Raw genomic sequence first — 16,679 nt, 5'->3', positions numbered from 1 at the left:
GCCAGGGGAACATGGGAGTCAGTGGGGGTTAACATCTCCTCTGTTAACCCTGGGGCCAAGTTAGGAGTTAGCTGGGAGGGGAAATCGTACTTACCCCCTCCTCCTGATGTCCCTGTGAGGGTAGTTGGGGATCTGGACAGGCTGTCCAGCATCCCTGTAGGTCAGGCACAGAGACCACGGTTCCATCTGCACCGTCTGGGAGATTGGTGTCTCCCCTTGTTAGGGTTAGCTGCTGCTGGGGAGGGAGGGTGCTGTGCTCCTCTCCCTGAAACACAGGCTGCCGCTGGAGAGGGAGACCGCCTGTCTCCACTCCCATAACATTGTCCTGCTGCTGGAGAGAGAGACCAACTGTCTCTGCTCTCTGTAGGACACACTGTTGCTGGGGGGGGGAAGGACGACACCTTCGGCCCCCTGGACTTCACACTGCCGCTGGGGAGAGAGGGTGCTGTGCTCCTCTCCCTGAAACTCAGGCTGCCGCTGGAGAGGGAGACCGCCTGTCTCCACTCCCATAACATTGTCCTGCTGCTGGAGAGAGAGACCAACTGTCTCTGCTCCCTGTACCACACACTGCCGCTGGGGAGGAAGGACGGCACCTTCGGCTCCCTGTACCACACACTGCCGCTGGGGAGGAAGGACGGCACCTTCGGCTCCCTGTACCTCGCACTGCCACTGGGGAGGAAGGACGATACCTTCGGCTCCCTGTAACTCACACTGCCGCTGGGGAGGAAGGACGCCACCTTCGTCTCCCTGGGGCGCCAACTGCCACTGGAGATTGGGTGTCCATATCCTCAAGCTCCACAGTCTTTGTTCAAAGGCCCTTGCCGCACTGTTCTCAGCACTCAACTGGCGCATTACTTGGGAGATCACCTTGTTTGAAGGGCCTGGGCCATAGCAGACCAACCGTTTCTTTACCTCCTCAATGTAAGCGTCGTCCTCGTAGCGACGTATCAGGTTGAGGTGCTCTTCGCAAGGTTCTATCCATGCTCGCTCCATGCTGCTGTAGGTAGGGACGCTGCGCAGTGGCTAGCGTTGCCCTCAATAACCTCTCATACGATACCAGTGTCTCCGAGCTGCTTCTCCTCGCACTAGGACGCCATCCCACCGCTGCCACCAATGTAGCGGATCACCTGGCACCCCGACTGGGTACCTCAGTTGAAGGATGCTCCTAGCGCTTACAGAGGGCTCCAAGCGCTCCGCAGAGACCACAACCACCGCAGACCCCACGAACCGCCGCAGCTTGGTTGGGGTCTCGCCGTCTCCTACCCACCCTGGACCTACGACAAGGCTCCAGGTTGCAGTGGGTGAACCTCTCCTCCAAGAAAGTGAAGCAGGAACAGGCTCTTAAAAGAGCCTAGAAGTGATTATCCAAGGGAGCATGCAGAGCATAGCAATCCCTTGTAGTGATATAGCAATTCCCCCAATAAGAGACAGGACTCTAGATTGAGGGTGAAGAAGAACTCTGATGTTTAATGGCAGGTACTCTGCTTTTATGCAGTGCTTCCCTGCAAGGGATACGCCCACAGGCAATTAGACATTAACCAATCAAATACATCCACACACATTAAAGAGTTAGCTGGAAGTCCTTTATGACCGACCGCAAGCACATTTTCATGCCCAAAACAGTTCCACAGATTCAGGCTGTGCGGTCGGTCTATTTCTGCCCTGAAAAGTAACAAAGTCCCATCCGAAGGCAGCGTTCGAATCGTCGAACTCACTTCGACTTTTGTCGACGTGTCGAAGTGGAACCGGGGTTGCGTTTTAGCAGTGTTCAATAGTATAGTGGAGGTCTATTTTACACCAAAATGACAAAGTCCAGTTCGAACATGTGTTCAAATCTTCGAACAGGACTTAGCCTCCAGCCGCAGTGTCGAAGGGTAGGGGAAGGTACAGGTCACCGCGTTCGACTGGATTAAAATGGCCGCCACCACGTGTTTGACTGTCTAATGGCGGCCACTTCGACTGTTTCGGCACTTCGACGACTTCGGCACTTTGACTGCATCCGAAGTGCCAGTTTAAAAGTACAAACACTTTCTTTGTACAACACAGTTAAAGGGCCAGAAACAGTATACCAAGATCCATTAGGCCCAAATGCAGTTCTTAAAGGGCAATACATCCCAGGGCCATAGTCGCAGGGCAGGAGGCTAGCAATCAGTCCTCTCCAATGCCCAGTGGCAAATGTCAGTTTGTCACACAAATTACCAATGATTAGAAGAATACTATAGGCACCCAGACTGATTCATCTCATTGAAGTGGTCTGGGTGCAGTGCCCCTGTCCCCTTAATCCTGCCCGTGAATGTCTGGCAGGGAGACAGCCTCCTTTACTCTCTAGGTATTGAGTGCTTTGTACCTCTTACATCCTAGTAGTGCTCATCTGACTGTATGTTCCACATAATATTCTTTGTTTCTCCTCCTTTATGTACCACATAATATTTGCTGTATCTTTTTGTGTATTTTCCTCATATTCTCTGTTTTATCTCATGTATACCTGTAGACTGTAAGCTCTTTGAGCGGGGTCCTCTTCAACCTATTGTTCCTGTATGTTTTCTTGTAATTGTCCTATTTATAGATAAAACCCCCCTCTTATAATATTGTAAAGCGCTATGGAATGTTGGGGCTATAAAAATGGCAATAATAATAATAATAATAATAATGTAACACATTACAGTTTCAGAGAAACTGGAATGTTTACATTTCAGGGTTAAGACTGCCTTTAGTGGCGGTCTTCCAGACAGCCACTTACAGCGATTCCTGCTCCCTAACAGATATTTATTCAGTGAAATGACTTTGAATGTCCTCACGCTGTGCACATGAGGATGTCTAACATTTTAAAATAAATTCCCCATAGGAAAGCATTGGTTCAATGCTTTTCTATGGGGAAGCTTTAACGCGCTGAAGGAGAGTGCCGCAAAAGGCACCTGTGCCATAACTTCGGACAGTTTCCTTGACATTCTAGGAGGTGCTGTTGCAGCCATGCAGACCATGCATTACCCATAACTAAGTTGGACTGGACACATTTGTGTTCTGTTTTCTTTTCTTTGTAATTAAATTTAACTTGAAAATGTAAATTTCATATGCACTCCAAAATTGTCGTGATAATCTGTCTGACTCAATGTTGTTACCATGCATGACTTGCCAATTGTGCTTTGGATTCACAATAAAAAAACAGTTTTTGAAAAAAACAAAAAACAATGAGTTGTAAAGATCTGACCTCCAAAATATCCAAACTGGAAGAGCATTGTTAACTCAAGTCGGGGGTTTTGAGATCAACTCTATTGACCAACATTTTGCAAAATAGACTTAATCCAGTGCAATGACAGTTTAGTGTAATCCTGTAATGTGGAAGCAAATCAAATAATTGCCTTTTAAAGGAAATCACATTTTATAAGTATCAGTGTATATATAGTCCTGGACTGTCTTTGTTAATACATTTGCTTTGAAGTAAGGCATTTTAATACCTTAGTTCCATTTTGTTTAACTAGTCTCACTGAGATTGTGGGTAGTTAATTGATTGTTTACTGTAATTAGACTGTGATGCACAGCTGGATATTGGAACAAGCATTGCTCTGCAATCAGTCTCTGTGAAATGATTTCCACATTTTATGCTCATATTGTAATGCACAGTTAGTTAAAATGTGTTGTGTTTTCTGTGTTTGTGTTTGTGTTTTCCTTCAAATGGAAAATTGCAAAATTCAGTCAAAAATACCCAAGCTGTGACTATAGCTCCTTTGAAGAAAGTTTACAAATCCGCATTTTCGCCTACATTTTGCATTGTGGGTTTCAAGTCACTACAATTTGGTGTATATCTGTGGCAAATTCATGGTCTACAAAGTGACATTCGGATAACTGATAGCATCCAAAAATGGAGAAATAGTGAAAAATAAAAACTGGTAGTGATATAAATATTCCATACTTGTGTATTTTGATTTAAGGGGTCACTGTAACCCTTGTTAAGCATACTTTTTTTTTTAAGTTAAAGTGCCCTGTTGATCATTACTAATAAGTTGCGGTAACTGCCCCTGCATTTCCCTTCCCTTATCTCTTTTAATGTATGTTGTAACTTAAGAAGCAGAAGTTTCATCAAGCCACAAAAGAGAGGTAGACAGATCCCATGGTTACACAAAAATGTGTTTTAAAACTAAAATGGCTCTGGTGTAAAATGGCTCTGGTGAAGTGTAAACAATGCTTTTCGAATAAATCTACGCTGACCGGAATTTGCTAGATTGACAGCCAACAAAATGTTTATCTATCTTTAAGGAAGTCCTTTGATTAATTAACAATCTTTATGCTCAGGGTAGCTTTGTTGACACATTTGCTTGAAATTTAAATGGCATTCTGCATATCTAGCCTCAGTGTGAGCAGTTCCTATGGTAATTAATTGATGATTTACTATAATTGGCCTATTAATCACAGCAGCATTTGGGAACTAATTTGCATTTTAACATGGAGATCACTTTCCCTTTTGAGGCTAGTACCTGATTTACATATATTTATGGAATAGATATGCCTGATTTACATGGGATCTCGTGCTTTTGGGACCACTGAAATCTCAGAAAGGGTCTGTGCCAACTCAATAACTTGACTTGTTTCTTGGCAATCCAATTACTCAGCTGGCGAAAATAAAAGTGGTAAGGGGCAAAACTCGGTTGAGTGATGACTATTCCTTAATGTCATATCACCAATTAAACCCCCATTAAATAAAGTGCAGTACTCTTGTCACATCAGGAAAACACTGGGTCTTCATGTCTTCAATCCCCTCATCTAAGATTAAAAATAAAAAATAAAAAATTAAATGACGGTTTCAGGTGGTATGTGTATATTTAGCGACTAGATTATCTTATTGTGATAAATGCATGATTGTATATTTTGTACCTATCTGTTATAGTATATGTTTGAGCCATCTTATTGTCACCTACAAGGGGATAGTGGGGGTTATATCTTTACTCACATTTAGAAATTACACGAATATTGATGCTTTATGTAGTAAAAAAAAAAATACTAATTGATTTTTAATGATTTGTACAACTCATGACCAAAAAAACTAACTGGAAAATGTAAATAACAATTTCAAAAGAGAAATCACCATTAAAATGTATCTGATTGAGAAAAAAGACACATCACTACAGAAAATGCCCGATTATTTTAAATATATCCTAAATAACATTATACTTAAACATAACAAGGGTTACCTGAATAATACAACTGGATTAGTTTCAAAATAAAGCACAGGAAAATCCAAATTAGAGATTTTTTTGTTTTGTTTTGTTTTTTTTTAATTCTGTTTTTAATTTGTTTTTTAGAGAGAAGAAAAGGCAAACATTGCCAGAAATTGACTATTTACTTACATGCGTAAGTAAATAGTTTCCATATCCTACTTCGAAAGGTTATACATATAACATTTACACGTAAAATATATTTTGTGTACAAACATTAATGCCAATCAGTTGTTCCATATGTATTTTCAAATCATAAAGATATTGTATAGAAACTCCTAAAATATCCATCTGGTCTGTAATTATAACAGTAAAGAAAGAATAGAAATTCAAATTGTGTGCAGAATACAAAACTGATATTTTTTCATCATACACTGCATATTATATGGCTGACATTATAAAATATTATAGACAGTACATATCCATATATTAATCACTAAATCACCAAACACCCCGCCTATCTACAGAACACCTCGGCTCCCCCCCAGGATCGGCTCTGGTTACAGTTTCTCAAAAAAACATTGCAGGACTAAGGAGGACAGGGACACTGCACCTGGACCACTTCAATGAGTTGAAGTGGTCTGGATGCCTATAGTGTCCCTTATATTATTATTATTATTTTATTATTTATATAGCGCGATCAGATTCCGTAGAGCTGTACAATGGGTGGACTAACATACATGTATTTGTTACCAGACAACTGGATGTACAGGAACGGAGAGGTGGAGGGCCCTGCTCAATGAGCTTACATTCTAGAGGAACTATAAATACACCTAATATAAAGGCCATGTTAGACATAAACTGGTAATGATTAAGGCTGACACATACTGTTATTTTCTCTCTGGGACACCATGAGAAATTATTAGTTTTTTATTGGTTTTGCAGTATTTGCCATGAACATTTTAACTGGAGTAAATTTTACTTTTCTTTCACAAGGGTTTAATTCCAAAAATCTATACAGGAAGATTACAGGGTACAAATGATATAACACTACTTAGACCAGAGATATTGTATGTTTTTGATAAAATTTCAATTTAATTATGATTCACAAGTAAGGTTGGCCTTTCTCTTAATATAAGAGTTAATTTAAAGGAACAGCTATAGTGGTTATAGTGGTCCCTAAATGATATAGTAGGGCAGGAAACAGAACCCAGCAGATACCAGCTAAGTAAACAAACCATTTCAAAACAATTTGGCCACTTATTATGGTGCTTGGAGTGTTCGTTTAATGTATTCAGTGTAACAACTCATAATGATCTCATAGAGGCATTCCAGATGGACAGTACTGTATAATTCAATTAACTATGAGCAAGGAAATCTTGGTTACATCACTATTGCATATAGGTGATATAAGTTTGTCTTGACTGATGCTATTAGCAAGATAAATACCCCAGGAGGGGAAACACCTATTTTACTCTTATGTTGATCTAGGGAAACTCATTGGTCTATTTAAACATGAAATTCTCTAACACTTATTACTGTAAATAGCATTTCTGTGGACACCTGTAGTACACTTATATAACACCAAATCTTTTTAGCACGTATATGATGTCAAAGTAGGAAAGGGATAAAAAAAGGATTTGAGTGCATAAGAGGATACCTGGAAAATGACCTCGCTGTGCCTTCCTCTTTAATGTAGCCATGGTGTTTTTTAATGGGCATTACTTATCGTTTAGGATTTCCATAACGTAGTTAAAGTGATACTGTATTCTTTTATAGTTCAATCATTAATCACTGCTCTATTTATTGGATTATAACCATGGCACTCTTAATGTCTAGGTTTACTCAAGTCTTCGAGCTCAGGGAATTGTGAAAAATTTACAAGGAAATTGTATGCCAAAAAGCTGAACTTGGAATATAGGAAGTAGGAGACATGTTTTAATATTGTTATTTCGGCCACAAATGGGAAATTTCTTTGTCTCTTTCGCACCATTACCAGTTTAATGAACAAGTTTAATGACCCTGAAAAACACATAAACACACAAATGCATAAAACGCACAGTAGCTTTTCAACCAGCAATTTCATTATTAATGTAATCAGCATTTATATAGATCTGTCATTTTCCGCACACTTTACAATTATGCCATGGTGTTAAATAAGGAGTATACTAACAAGTTAACTTTCTTCTTATGTCTCATCTCTCCTCTCATTTGTGATCGCTTACTCCAGGTTGCTTTTTAACTCTATTCAAGTAAAAATATTTACACACTTATATTGTTAACACACCATGCAGAACGTGTTACCACTTTATAAGTGCACTCGATTTGTGAAGGGCCTCACCGTTAAATACCTCCTCATCTGTTCTCGACGGTAATTTTTTCAGATTACTCACCCCTTCAAAATGAGCTGGTTTTTTGTTGTTTGTTTTATTACTTTCCTTCTTATCAGCAGAGCTGCTGTTTAAATAGCCTGTATCAATATAATCCATGGAATAACGTTAACAGCTACAGTGCATATATGTGCCTTTTGTAAGGGGAACTTTTACGTTTAAGCAAAAGATCCACCTTGAGGAGACTTTGATTACAAGGCATGCCAAGTTGTCAATCAATCTTGGCATTCATTTCTATGCTGCCAAAATAGAAATGCATCCTGAGAAATGATTGACAGGTTAGAGAAAAGTCACTTTTCTATTTAGATTTTTTTAAGATTTATATATTGGTTATGTTGTTATATATATTGGTTATGTCTTGAACCCAAAATACTTTTTTTAACCCTTCCTAAAGCCCCACTCCTGCCACTGCCTAATTCTACTGCTTATCATGCCTCTTGGCACACTCACATTTACTTACATAGGTGCACATACACATACATACATACATGCATACATATATAGACACTGGCACAGACAAGTACACACAGAAACAGACAAAAAAAAGCAGACACAGACAAACAGGTACACACAGACAAAGACAAATACACATAAGCATACATATACAGTATAAACAAGTATAGCCCTGTGGCCCTATACCTTGGAGGTCCCAATCAAAGCTTCATTAACTGCCATATGACGGCTCTCTTTGTAACTTGCTCTTCATGCATATAGTATGAAATGCCAGGTAAAATATAGACAGAACAGTTGGCTGCAGATCTGGCACTATCAAGAACAGTCTCTTCTAAAAGCACTGTTTCAGCAGAGTTGGAGGCCCCAAACCTTCTGTTGGGAGAACACTCAGGCAGCGTGCCACTGACCCTGTGATTCATCTCCTGTTTGCTGCTGGGTTGTTCTTCTCTCCCTGCCCATACCAGGGGCAAGTCTCCTAAGTGATGCTCAGCTGGTAGCAGAAGAAGTGCAGTCAAAGAGACATACAAGGAATATGGCTCTGCTCCCTTGTGACTCATAGATTTACTAAGGAGGCAGAGAGAAAAGAGCTGTTAGATAGACAAAATGAATTAGGGCAATACGACCCCACATTAATGGCTTGACCTCTCCCCCTAGCAACGCCGCTGTGCACATATTTGCTAGCAATTTAGCTTGCATAATGTATAAATGTAATATAAAGATATATCATTATCTGTGAGGTACATTCTACAGTGCACTGTAATGGCAGTGCGCTTTTCGTAAAGCAGCTCTGTCACTTTTTTTTAATAGGCATGTCCAAATTCGTCCCTTCGTCTGCCCCATGATGCTTTTTGTTTAGGGACTACTTTTCCTTATGTATAACCTGCAGGTTGACAACAGTGGACAAGCGGTGGAGCTTTAGTCAAGCTACGTGGCCTTTTTCAACTTAGTCATTGGCCATCTTGGTGAACACTCACCTCCGCCAAGCGTTGTGTCAATTTCCACAAGCATCACAACACAGATCTTTGTTGTTGACTCTTGCATGTTCCGGGTGCCGCCATCTTAGACACTTTAAGATCATGATGCTGAGAAAGAAGAGCTGGTAGTGACATTTTCACTGTATACATAAGATAAGTAAGGGATAGACTTTTTCTTCCTACTGGGGCACAATGTTCTGGCAGTCAGCCTGTCCAACACCACAGCTCATTCAGTTGCTCCTGTAACCACTATTTTCAATCTCAGTCCAAAACTCGTAAATTTTTCCACATAGCAATAAAAGGATCAAAAGAATTAATAATTATTGGCATTAAGTCTAAAACTGACAAACCTGTATGCTTACATATGGCTAATCTAGATGAATATCTCCCCATTACAAAGTTTGCTTTGTCCAAAATATACAACAATATGGCTGTTCTTTTATCCAGATACCACTGGCAGTGATTTCAAAGTCAAGAGTTTACAGGCTAATTTGAGTGGCCCCGAGGCAGTGTGAATGATAACCCTCTTTTTCTTTGAGTTGTCACTGCATCACAGAGCCCTTTGTTCTTTAATGCAAACCCCATTTAATATAACATTCACTTCAGATGAGACAGATAGCATTGTAATCACCTGTCAACGCTAAGGGCATAAAGTGTTTATTGTTTTAACCCTTAAAAATAAGTTGTCTTTTAACAGCAAATCTAATTTTTGATATTCCGGGTTCTGCTTTCCTCTCTTATGCCCCTTCCCTATGAAAAATTATATCTTAACAGGTCATTGAAATCTGCAATTTACCTAAGGTCACATAAATCTGACATGGGACAGAAACCATGTTTCATGTTTTACAGTGCAATAGAGTTTCCCTGTACCAATAGTGAAGATGGAAGGGACTGCTGATTGGTGTATTGCGATTGGACAACTTAAACAGTTGCTATTTGTTGCTCCTGGTATATTAGAGCCAGGGAGAGTATATTTCTACTGTGGCAGGGTGGTAAAAACAGTCAAATATATTTTTAGTGTTTTTTTAAATTCTTTATTTTTGTTGTGCACATTTTAGGTAACATCCAACATTTTATTCCGCTGCCCCCCAACAGCTACAGCGGGGTTGACCAACATAAAAGCATTTGTGTGGATAAAACAGACATAACGATAATTGTTTTGCACTTTTTAAAATGTTTGAACATGTATGTTGTAGTGTGTTTGGGATGGGTATTGGAATTAGATGCGAGTGTGAGGGTTGAGGTAGTGAGTTGCGTGGTAGTTTACTTAGAGTGGTGTTAAGTGTGGGTCGGGTTGGGCTGTTCTTTGTGGAGCTATTGTCTTATAGCGTGTAGTATGGTTTTGATGGTGAGTGAACTGGCCCTCCATAGGTGTTACCCCTTACCGAGGGGTTGGCAGGGGGGAGAGCTGGCCGGTATGGAGCCGGACCCCTGCCTCGCAATGCCCTGTTTCCAGGTGATGGGAGTCAAAGGGTAGTGGGTACTCCTTGGAGGCCTGTTGTGTGTGTGGTGCGTTGTCATATAAGTAATAACTGTGGGCCACGTAAAACAAGTTCTGTTATAACATTTAGCAAGCAGGTTTACAGTCCCTTGGGGGTTGGTCCCTGTATGCGTGGCCGGTCTGGCGGCAGGTATGAATGGGTCTACTTGGGAGCTGCGGGTGTTTGCCAGTCTGTCGTCTGTCGTCGTGTGGGACGGTAGGCCCAGTGCCATGAGGAGGGTCGGGGCGTCTGCCGGGGAAGAGAGTTTGTGTACTGTCTATTTGTGGTTCACCACCAGTAATCTGAGGGACATCCAGCGGTATTTGATGCCAGCTGTTCTCAATTGGCTTGTGAGAGGTTGAAGGTACCTCCACCACTACAGGGTGGACCTTGTGAGGTCCTGATAGAAGGTAAGGCTAGCACCTTCGAAGATGAGTGGAGTCTTGCCCTGCAGTACTGACCAGATAGATATTTTGTCGTGGGAGTGTGAGAATCGGACTATGGCATCTTGTGCAGCCGTTGCTGGGGCTCTGCTGGGCTTAGGTAGGCGGTATGTCCCGTCCATGGTGACTTTTTTGGCTTGTGCCACCGGTAGGATGGTGGCCACCAGTCGTCTCACATAGTGGGGGAGTTCTTCTGGGGTTACTGTGTCCGGTATGCCCCTGATCTTGAGATGATTCCTCCTGGACCTGTCGTCCAGTGTGGCTTGGTGCAGGGAGAGTGATTGTTGCACGGTTTGTAGGTGCTGGATGGACTCTTGTACCAAGTTCATCCCTTGTTTAAGGTCGGCAATATCTCCCTCTGCTGTTCGCACTCTATCATTGACCTTCTCCATGTCTGCCTGTATGGCTGCCATGTTAGCTGCTAGTAATTGTTTGATTTCTCCCACCAGGTTTTGGAAGACCCGCTGAGTGACTGGAGCTGAGCCGTCACACGCAGCCGGTGTGGTAAAACCAGTGTGTGGCAGGACGGGCTGTGAGTGTGTCTCTGTCGGTGGGGGGCCCTCCGCTATCTCCGCGGCCCTGTTTTTCCCGGGAGGCGCCATTTTAGATGGTGGCTGCCGCTGGAACACAGTCTCTGTGTTCTGCGTCCCTGATGTGGTCTGTGGGGGTGGTTTTGGGGACTTACGGCCCATCTCGGCGGGTGTTGCAGCTCGTTGTGCCGGCCTCTCTCCAGACGTGCCCGGCGGAGTGAAGGCTCCAAACAGTGCCGCCAGGTCCAGGATCTGGGTGGTGTGGTAGGCCCCGGTTTTTCATTTTTTCCTGGGCGTTTTAGCCGCTTGGAAGAACGGCATATGGCGTGTCGGGGTTGCTTCCTTTGTGCTTTCGGGTGAGTTGCCTTTGAGTGTGGGTGTTTTGCCGTGTTTTTGAGGGTTTTTTGGGTTAAAAGTTGCGGAGCTGGTGTTAATGGCGACCGCTCTGGTTCAGGCGCAGGCTCCGACCCCCCATAATTTTAGTGTTTTAAAGCATCCTATGTTAGCATCCTATTAATTTGTGGATTAATTTACTAGCATAACACTTAAAAGGAAAGAAGCCACAGGAAAGTATTTTCACATTTATTGCACATATTGTGGATAGTTTTATAAGGTGAAGAAATTACTGGGAAAAAAAATGCTGGACTAGTTGAGCCTTTTTTGTTCAGCCAAAGTGTTAAAAGTATCAGAAAATATACAAACATAGAGCAACTATAAATTAAATATTGTAACAATAAATATCCAGAAACAATAGGGTTTATTTATTAAAGGAACACTCCGGGCAGTATAACAACTTACTTGAAATGAAGTTGTTATGGTGCCAGGTTGCCCCCGAGTTCTTTAGTACCTTAAGGTTTTAAACCATTCTCGAACGGTTTAAACCGAAAGGTTGCCACCAGCGCCGGATCTGCAGTTTCCCCAGTTTCTGAAATTGAGTTTCAGGAAGTGTGGAGTGCCGCCAGACAGGGGCGTGCTAATTGGCTGGAGCAGTCAGCTGATGCTCTAAACCAATCAATAGCTCTCATTCATAAAAAGGTACATATCTTCGAGAACGGTTTAACTCCTTCAGGTAACAAATTACCTGGGGGTCTTCTGGCACCATAGCAACTTAATTTAGATTAAGTTGTTAACGTGACTGTAGTGTTCCTTTAAATACCAATTTGTTTTGTGAATTGAAAACAGTACTGCAAACTCTTCAGCTCTTAACATGTATAGCTTGGAGGAAAGACGAGACAGGGGGGATATGATAGAAACATTTAAATACATAAAGGGAATCAACACAGTAAAGGAGGAGACTATATTTAAAAGAAGAAAAACTACCACAACAAGAGGACATAGTCTTAAATTAGAGGGACAAAGATTTAAAAATAATATCAGGAAGTATTACTTTACTGAGAGGGTAGTGGATGCATGGAATAGCCTTCCAGCTGAAGTGGTAGAGGTTAACACAGTAAAGGAGTTTAAGCATGCGTGGGATAGGCATAAGGCTATCCTAACTATAAGATAAGGCCAGGGACTGATGAAAGTATTTAGAAAACTGGGCAGACTAGATGGGCCGAATGGTTCTTATCTGCCGTCACATTCTATGTTTCTATGTTTCTATGTTTCTATTTTTGTAATTTGGTAATGATTCACTACAATTTAGACTATGATCAAAAAATCCCACTGAATTCCTTCATTAAACAATGAGCTATCATAAGTTGATTTATACTTTTTGGCATCAATTCTGCAATTCTGAAGTCAGCAACTATCCCTATAAAGAATAATGTCCTGTGAGTTTTCTTTTTTATTCAATTCATTTGCAATGGATTTATTTCTTGAATCACAACTTTGTCTTCCTGTCAGCTGCTTTTACAAAGAAAGCATTTTCCTTCACACATTTGTTTATTGTATTGTTCAAGACCAACACTTCAGCTGTAAGCCAAAACACAGCAGGCTGTTGTATTTCTATGTCTTTAGAATCCTGTGACTTTCCAATGGATAGGACAGAGTGACACAACCTCTCACTAAATCTACTGACAAAATGGGTACTTTAAGTAACATAACCACCAGAGCTTGCTACTGTGGATAGGTTGTCCGCGCCGCCCTGGTGCCTTTTCTCATTTTAACAGCAAACCATTTACTAAAATGTAATATAAACCAGGACTCTTTTCAGAGCTGAGGGATTTCATTATATGTAAGCTTGTTTCAGCAGGGTCTTCTTTACCCCCTGTCTCCGTATGTAAATGACTTGTCAAATATTCCCAATTCATAATTTTAAAGCGCTACGGAATACGTTGGTGCTACATAAATGCTAATAATATTAATAATATGTCCACATTGGCAATGTCAAGTTTGTCCTGCATGAAGAATAATGATTGGCTGAGAGCACTGGGCTCATCCAGCCCAACACTCTCAACCAATTAATGTTTTCAAGGTTGCATCCAATTGACATTGATAATGTGGAAGTGGTAGCTGTGTCTTAGTAGTAGGAAGAGCCTCCGCTTATGTCAAGCCATTATTAAACAGTGTGATATTAAACCAGGGAATAACACCAGGGCACTCTTGGCTACCTAACCACAAAAACAAGCTGTAGTGGTTATGTTACTTAAAGCGTTCCTTTAAGACTAAACGTTACCTCCAAAATCATATTCACCTTTAATAAAGATGAGACTACAAATTGTACATAAAGCAACTACATAGGTGATCAGTTATATCATAGTCTGTTAAAGGAACACTATAGGGTCAGGAACACAAACGTGTATTCCTGACCCTATAGTGTTTAACCCACCATTTAGGTGGCTTGTCCCCCCTTAGCCCCCCTACAAAAGTTTAAAACTCCCAAGTTAAACACATTAAGCATATACAGGGTTATGCACTTATCCAAGGTGAGGATTATTTTTTTATTCTGACTTTAGTGAACAACTCTGCTAGCCAACAACTTAAAAATCTATTTATGTTGAGAGATGTGTATAACGAATGTGTGCATCAGGGAGTATTTCAATAATTTAATTTTACAAATCAATAATTTTATAGTAGCATTAAGATGATAAATGTAGAAAAGAATTAGTGTTACTAGCATCAGAACGAAAAACAAAGAGTGTAAAGAAGCCAAAACAGTGTGTAAGGGAAAGCAGAAAATGAAAACAAAGTCAATTAGCTTACTCTTCAGTTAGACCCCTCTCAGGTCTCAAAAAGGTTTTAGCTCATTTGTACCATTAGAGAGGGTCCATATCTCATTTGCATGCCATATTGATCAAATACAAGGCAGGTTCTTTAAATGAGAGAGACATAAACCCAATGTGTATGCCTCCTTAGGACATCATCAATGATGTTTAGGGGAATACCCCTCTGGGTACATTAGGCAAGAACACCACGTCTGGATTATCATTTAGATTTAGAGAGGGCATATAAACTAAAATAGGCTGTAAGACAACACTGAGAATACAACTCTGTTAGCCTGGGTGCAAGTGATTCACTCAATAATGAAACAAGTGAGTAAAAAACAAAAAGTAAGTTTTCTTTAGTTGTTCGTTCTCAACGTTCTCCTGCACAATGTTTTGATTTGAAATAAAAAAGTGTAAGCTGATAATAATAAGAAAAAATTATCAATATTTCCAACTAGTTATAATATTTCCTTGCACCATATATACAGGGTATTCTATCACCATGCTTCCCTATTCTTTTCTTGTATTTTGTTGTATGGTGACTATAAGCTCCTAGCCCCAGATAATGTCAGGAGGGAAATGTGAAAGCTGTGCACGCCAACTTTGGTGGCGAAGAGACAGTGAACATTTTAAGAAGGCCAATTTTCTATCATTATATTCCACACATTGCAGCATAATCTTCATGGATTATACATGGTTTTAGCTGCTATGTGAAGCTTCAAACTACTACTAAAGCAGTACTTAAGATGGCAAGCCCCACAAAGCGATTATTTTATGTTGAGTATCGTATTTTCAATAAAAATAACATGCCAGTTTTCTTTAAATGTACAAGTTGGGTGGTATTGAAGATTTATTTTATTCATTCACCAGAACTTAGGTTATCTTATACATAACTTTTTTTTTTAATTCTTTTTTTTTGTTGTGCGTTGCGGATTCACAGATTAGCAAAGACATTGCATAGTGATACATAAGTGATTGTTAACAAGAGTACTTTATATCTGTCTGATGTGCTGCACACATTTTTATAGTTATTTTCAGCTTTTTGTGCAATCGGGTCCGCCATGTGGGTGGCCTGTGAGCAGGCCTCCAGAGAAGCGGGCCCATGTCTGGCGGACATCTTAATTTGGGCCTTGGGCTTATATAGTGACGTGACAGTGATTCTGAGTGCCGTTATGGAGTCGAGGTACGGGATCACCCCCCAAGTCCGTAGGGGGGGTGGGTCAGGACCGGGTCCGCAGAGGTTCAGCTTGTCTGTTGGGCTCCGTTAGGCAGAATAGTGGAGCGGCGGCCGTCCACTCCACTCACCGCCGGGCAAGGCCACTGTGATCAATCTAGAAACATAGAAACATGGAAACGTAGAATATGACGGCAGAGAAGAACGATTTGGCCTATCTAGTCTGCCCAATAAATAATCTCTTATCATAAATATGACTAAAATTAAGATAAATAGATGTGTGGTTGGGGAGCAGAAGCAAAGAGAGGGGTCTTGCAAGACAGAAAATGTAGTATCAGAGAGTGTTTGTATCAATATGATATATCATTGCTGTTGGTTGTATATAAATATTGTTAAGATTGGAATAGTCCATTGCTGTTGGAGTTAAAAATCATATATTTTCTGTAAATACATAATTGTTTGGTAAAACTAGATACTATTACAGTGCCTACAACTAAGGCAGATAAAGTAGAAGTATCTAATTTTACCAAGCAGGAAACGCTACTAGATAAATTATCCAAAAGACTAAAAGATTTTGTAGTTCTTTAAAGAATTGCAAAGAACTTGGACTAGTGCTCTGGGACACCTCTTTGTGATCATTTAGTTACCATAGAGCCAGATGAGCTTCATCCAGTTCCACCAGTTAACTTGCCATACTGGCCAAAAACAATTGTACAGCTGTATAATACTCCCACATATGAGGTAAATTCTCTTGTGCTGGGAGGGTTATGGAGGCTTCTACACATATGCATACAAAGTCCTTTGAATCCACAAATTCACTGTAGTATAGTCAAGAAGTTCAGAGGCATAAAACAAAGGACTGTTCTAAAAACATTTAGAGTTTAGGTAGCATGGAATTTTAGTAATTGCTTTTCAAGTCAAATTTTCGGAAACTCAAA

The sequence above is a fragment of the Pelobates fuscus genome, chromosome 6 (assembly GCF_036172605.1).
Source record: "Pelobates fuscus isolate aPelFus1 chromosome 6, aPelFus1.pri, whole genome shotgun sequence".
Taxonomy (NCBI): Eukaryota; Metazoa; Chordata; class Amphibia; order Anura; family Pelobatidae; genus Pelobates; species Pelobates fuscus.
The sequence above is the reverse complement of the archived record's forward strand: the minus strand, read 5'-3'. Positions refer to the sequence as shown.